General features: G+C 39.3%; 1 non-coding gene across 1 annotated transcript; it reads right to left on the reverse strand.

Moving 5' to 3' along the window:
- Positions 1-287: 287 nt before the first annotated feature.
- LOC129402925 (U6 spliceosomal RNA) lies at positions 288-389 on the reverse strand. Its single transcript, XR_008628941.1, has one exon. It is a non-coding gene; the product is annotated as a U6 spliceosomal RNA (small nuclear RNA).
- Between the last annotated feature and the right edge of the window lie 6,415 nt (positions 390-6,804).

Raw genomic sequence — 6,804 nt, forward strand, 5'->3', positions numbered from 1 at the left:
ATACATATACAAATATATATGTGTATAATATATATACATGTATATATATGTCTAAGACCCTCAACCAATGTCCTTAGGTCACCTCCAGTCCACCTTATCGTCACCACTGCTCCCTATTTACTCCTCTCCCTTACTTGCTATTCTCAGTTCTATAACCCAGTACTAATATTGTCATTTTTTGATGCCTTCTATTCCCTTGTCTTGTTATTTTATATACCAGAGATACTTTGAACCTAGTGAATATGCAACATTTACTTGTATCAGCTCTTATCAGTTTGAGCACTGTGAAAAATATGGAATGCTTTAGTAATAGAAATGTCATCTCTGACAGGGACTGTGGCTGATCATTTCAGTATTGTTCCAATTATATTTTCTCAGTAGATATACTAAAAAGTGAGCACCCAAATTAGTGTTTTATAGTTCTGACCACATGGAGAAGGAGTGAAGGATTCTTTTTTTTTTTTATGAGTGTGATTGAAAATTGTCAAGGAGTGTGAACCAATGGCCGACGAGGCTGGTCCAACTCCCCAGGGCAGACAGGGGAGTACAAGAATGCACAAAATTGCACAAAAATGGCTGCAGACACTGGTTAATTGAATGGATAATGGTGGAGAAACTTTAAAAAGATTTTTTAAGTTGGGCAAGTTATTCTAATATTTATGTATAGTAAAGTGGGAAATAATATTTTAGTTTTCTAAGAAGGCATCGAATGAAAATATAGTTTTCTACAGAAATGAAAGCAAAGGGTGTTATGATACCTCATAATCTCTCCAAACCTCAGTTTCCTTATCTATGAAACATATTTCTATAGAAATAGTGAATAAAAATATAGTTTTATGAGAAAATAGAGCATGTTATTGTGATTTGAAAGGCCAAATAAAAAATTGGGCATGAAAAGGTTTTTCAAATCATACCCTGGTCTTTGTTGTTTCAATGTTAGCTTAAACTTTTGAACTCTAACCTTCATGGCTTAAAGTGGGGATTAAAAAAAATCTAAAAAAAAATCTACTTATAAACTTGTGTTATGTCTTCTGGGAATATATCCTGGAGATGCAAAAAAGTATAGTAAAAATGACATCAGCACTTGTATGTTCATTGCAGCACTATTTACAATAGCCAGAATCTGGGAAAAACCTGAGTGCCCAAAAACAGGCTAAAGAACTGGCAAAAGAAACTCTGATACATCTACACAATGGAATACTATGCAGCTGTTAGAAAAGATGAAGTCATGAAATTTGCATATAGATGGATCAATGTGGAAAGTATCGTGTTAAGCGAAATGAGTTGGAAAGAGAGGGACGACAGAAAAATTGCACTCATTTGTGGAATGTAAAGTAACAGAATGAGAGACTAACACTCAAGATTATTAAAGATAAGTACTGGGAGGATTACTCCACAGCTTAGAAGCTGGCCTTGCATACTGGGGAAAAAGGCAGTTCAGTTAGAGAAGGGATCACCAAATAAATGGTGCCAGAAGGATCTGCTCAAGATGGAAGACTCACCCTGAAAGCAGACTATAGACTGAATATGATGGTTACTTAATACCTCTATTGCAAACCACAACACCGAAAAGGAGAGAGAAAGCAAAAGGGAATGCCCTGCCACAGAGGCGGGGTGGAGGGAGGGGGGTGGGAATGGTGGGAGGGATGCTGGGACCATTGGTGGTGGAAAATGGGCACTGGTGGAGGGATGGATACTTGACCATTGTATGACTGAAATGTAAGCTCAGAAGTTTGTAAGTCTGTAACTGTACCTCACGTTGATTCACTAATAAAAAAATTGTGTTATGTAAGCACAATGGAATAATATGCATCCATAAGAAAAGATGAACTCATGTTGTTTGCTGCAGTTTGATGGGTTTCATGTTAAATGTAATAAGTCAAAAGAAGGACAAGTGTCAGATTTTTTTATTCTTCTGTGAAAGAGAGTAACAAAACAAGGGACTGGAAATTATCAGATGAAGGCAGACCCTTATCCCTGGATTAAAGAATGAAGAATGCTAAGGAATAGGAGGGATGATGAGGAAGGTAACTTAAGGACATTGACTGAAGGTCTTGAACATTTTGGTAGTATAGAGGTGAGGTTACCATGCACATTTATAAACCACAAGCAACCATGTGACTGAAATGACAATTAATAAAAAGGTAGATTTTGCTAGGGAGGTGGGGTAGGGAGGAACGGGGACCCTGTCGTTGGTGGCTGGATGCTAACTCTGATGATGGTTTTGGAGTTGAAACATTGTGTGCCTAAAAGTCTAACATTAAGTTTTATAAATCATGATATCTAACTAAAAATGAAAAAAATCATCTTCTGTTGAGAAGAGAGTTTCAGACAAGAAAAACTGAGTCCCACAGACTGAGGTCAATTCATGATTATGCTTGTTCCTACTGTGGTGCACCAGTGGAATTTGTATTCAATGTGTTGTTGGTCTCCAAGGTTGATTAGTCTGGTCTGAACTGGATGGGTATATTTACTTTTTCTTCCTGGCTGCCATTGATACCATGGCTCATGAATATGCACCCTTCACATGAGGTGTGACAGGAACAACGCTGGCCTTCCAAACATGTGGCCTTCTATGAGATGTAATGTTCAAGGGATGGGGCCTAATTGACCTATCCCCAGTGGTTTGCTTGGGAGTCTCTTCCTTTGTGTCATGTCTCATATATCCATTCAGAGAGTTGGGTGCATGATGGAAGCAAACATCAAATCCATCCATAGGAAAGAGCAGTGGAACTCTCTGATTGCTTGATGTGGGACTAGGCCTTGGAGAAATAGGATACAGGAAAATTGTAGATTGGAATTACCCAAGGTGTTTTAAAACATATCGGTGGTCAGATCCTGCCTCTGGAAATTCTAATTTAATATGAATTCAGTGTGGCTTCATTTTAGGGTAGCATAAAAGCCCTCCCTATGGTTCTCGTCTGCACCCCAAGTTGGGTACAGCTGTTTAGAACACAGGGGTTTCATTATTAATGTGTAGCATGTCTTTGGTCTTTGATGTGGCTCAGGACAGAAAAGAAGTGTGTTTGCAGGTAAATCCAGTTCCCGTGACTTTGAGAGGGAGAAACATTGAAAAAGAGAACACGAGGAGAAGAGAAAGAATTTGGGAAGACAACTTACCTATGCCCGATCTTTTTTTATTTTTTAAATTTTTCGGTCATACTGAGTGATGCTCAGAAGTTACACCTGGTGTTACACTCAGGAATCACTCCTGGCAGTGCTCAGGGGACCATATGGGATGCTGGGGCTTGAATCCGGTTGGCTGTATGCAAGGCAAAAGTCCTACACACTGTACAATTGCTCTGGCCCAGTCTAATCTAAGCATAAACACTGTCATAAAATTTGGCAGGAAGAAGTGGTAACAGGGAGTATGGGTGAGGTCTATACTCATTGCACCTCAGGGTGGTTAATTTTATGGGTCATCTTGATTGAGCCATATACATAGATATTTACTCACACATGTCTCTCTGAAAGTGTTTAAATTTTTTTTTAAAGAAGTAAACATAGAAATCAACAGACATTAAGTAAAGCAGATTACTTGTCATAATGTGGGTGAGTCTCATCTAAGCAGTTGAAGGCTATGGGAAAAAGATTCACTTTTCTTATGTAGAAGGAATTCTGACAGTGATTCCCCCTTGACCTTGAACTATAATTCTTTTGGCCCCCAGCACATTTTGGATTTGTCAGTTCCCAAATTTTGTGAGACAATTTTTTAAAATTTTCTCTTCCTACTCATTTATACACATAATCATTTCATATTTATAGCACATACAGCTTTACATATGTACTATACACATACATGTACTTGTACACACTTATCATTTGGGCTGTGTTTATCTGGTTAGCCTGATTAATACAACACCAATGAGATGGGTATATTACTTTGTTCATTTTTACAAATGAGAAAACATAGAGGTTAAATGACATTTTCAAGTTCATTCTTGAAAGTGGGGAAGTGGGGAAGAACCAGCAACCACCTGCCAGTTTTGCTTCTTAGTCTATTTCATTCAATATTTAATTATTTTTCAGAGCTGTGGCTCAAATCCAGCGTCTAACATATGTAAGGCAAGCATTCAACTTTTGAGCTACCTACCTTTTCTCCTCTCAGATTTAAAGAGTGACTTTTTATGAAATACAGACTTGAAAACTCAAATTTCTATGTAGCAGAAAAAAAATATCACTACTAACTCTAGGACTCCAAATTCTCTCTCTCCCCTTGTATCCACTAGTAGCAAACTGTTGTACCTAAAGGATAATTCCAGTTGATGACTTTCAGCTGTGTTCTGGACACACACAAACACACACACACACACACACACACACACACACACACACACACACTGAAATGAACCTAATGGGGCTTTGCCTTCTTCTCTTCCAATTCATTTGCTCCCTTCTACTTTATGGCTGGGCACTTTGGCTTACTGAAACCTCTCGAGGGTCTCCCAACTCACATTCATGACAATCCTCAATGAGATTCTTCCAGCTGCCATGGATGTTAGCAGTATCCAAGGTTCAGAACGATCTCTCCCAGCCAAACATTTGGTTGGTTTAAAATGCATTCTCATCTTGCCATAGTGGTTATGTGTTTTTAATCTTTTCCTTTCTCCTTTTTTTTTCTATTTGAGTTACTAACATCTTTCAGTTATGCACTTCTTGCCCAAGTACTTGGGATGTTACCCAAAGTGATGGTACTGTCTACTTAATTTCTACCAGTTTCAACTCTGGTAGCTAGAATTCTCTTCTGATTATCAAGTGTTTGGAGGGTGGTCCTCTGCTCTGAGAAGGGGTCCTAGGAGTCAGTTCTCTCCTGATCCCCTACTTAAAAAAGAAAACAACAAACCTCACTGTTCTTATTTATTCTTTCAGCCATCTTATTTATAATATTACATATGCATTCTATATAATATGGATTATAATAAAGTTTATATAATGATTAACATAAGCTCTATTGAGATATATCTTTGCACAATGAATGACCTATTTAGTTGCACAGTTTTGTTATTTTTTAACTTATTTGTTCACCCATGAAACCATCAGCATAATGAAGACAATGACTACTTATTGTCATAGAGCTTCCCGTACCCCTTTGTATTCTCTCCTCTTCCTGTATTCTTCTCCATACACACTAGTTTGCATTTTGGAGGTCTTCCAAGCAGTGCTTATGGGGGACCCCATCCAGGATTTTAGGTCAACTGGCTTGGCAGTTTAATATAAGGGCCTAACGGTACAATAATGCTCTGACCCTGCTGTTCTGGGGGTCTCCACGGCTGTACCCAGTGATGCTCAGTACATTGAATCTGGATCAGGCACATGCTGGCTATATACCCTAATTGAAGTACTATTATAGTTTTCAGTTTTAAAACTCTTTTTAAAAAAATTTTTTTTATTAGTGAATCACTGTGAGGTACAGTTACAAACTTGAACTTTCATGTTTGCATTTCAGTCATACTGTGATCATTTACATCCATCCCTCCACCAGTGCCCATTTTTCTCCATCAATGCTCCCAGTATCCCTCCCACTACCCCCACCCTAACCCCACCACCCCACCCTACCTCTGTGGCAGGGCATTCCCTTTTGTTCTCTCTCCTTTTGGGTGTTGTAGTTTGCAATAGAGGTATTGAGTGGCCATCATGTTTGGTCTACAGTCTACTTTCAGCACACATCCTTCAACCCGAGTGGGTCCTTCCAACATCCTCTACTTGGTGTTCCCTTCTCTATCTCAGCTGCTTTTTCCCCCAGCATGTGAGGCCAGTTTCCAAGCTGTGGGGCAGACCTCCTGGTTCTTATCTCTACTACTCTTGGGTATTAGTATCCCATTCTGTTACTTCATATTCCACAGATGAGTGTGATCTTTCTATGTCTTTCTCTTTCTTTCTGACTCATTTCACTTAACATAATACTTTCCATGTTGATCCACTTATATGCAAATTTCATGACTTCATCTTTTCTAACAGCTGCATGGTATTCCACTGTGTAGATGTACCAAAGTTTCTTCAACCAGTCATCTGTTTTTGGGCACTTGGGTTTTCTCCAGATTTTGGCTATTGTAAACAGTGCTGCAATGAACATACAAATGCAGATGTCATATCTACTATACGTTTTTGCCTCTCCAGGATATATTCCCAGGAGTAAAACACTCTTTTTTTGAGGCTCCTTAGGACTACTACTGCTCTTTGGGACAAACAGTGCTGGAGACCCGTTGTTTCTCAGGGGACTATAATAGTATTCTCAGAGACACCATTGCACAAACCAGGCCTGTGCTCTAGTTCTTTGAGTTCTTTTTCTGTCCCTTGTTTGCAGAATTTTTCACAAATGAGTCAAGGAATGTATACTATACATTTTCCTTCCTAGCTTTTTCTATTCAGAATACTTATTTTTGAGATTTATCCATGCAGGTTTATTTACTTCTCTTCCTCCAAGCAGTGCGGCATAAAATTGATATCACTGTCACTGTCAACCTGTTGCTCATCGATTTGCTTGAGCGGGCACCAGTAATGTCTCCATTGTGAGACTTGTTACTGTTTTTTTTGGCATATGAATACTCCATGGGTAGCTTGCCAGGCTCTGCCATGTGGACGGGATACTCCCAGTAGCTTGCCAAGCTCTCCAAGAGGGGCAGAGGAATCAAACCTGGGTTGGCCGAGTGCAAGGTGAACGCCCTACCCACTGTGTTACAGCTCAGTCCTCTAGTCACGTCCATCAAAGGTCTCTGGTCAATGAATGAGCTTCCAGTTGGAGCAGATAGCTAGAACAATCTGCTATACATGGGAGAAGGGAGAGGTAACTCATGGCATGTTGGT

This window comes from Sorex araneus, chromosome 2, assembly GCF_027595985.1.
Source record: "Sorex araneus isolate mSorAra2 chromosome 2, mSorAra2.pri, whole genome shotgun sequence".
NCBI lineage: Eukaryota > Metazoa > Chordata > Mammalia > Eulipotyphla > Soricidae > Sorex > Sorex araneus.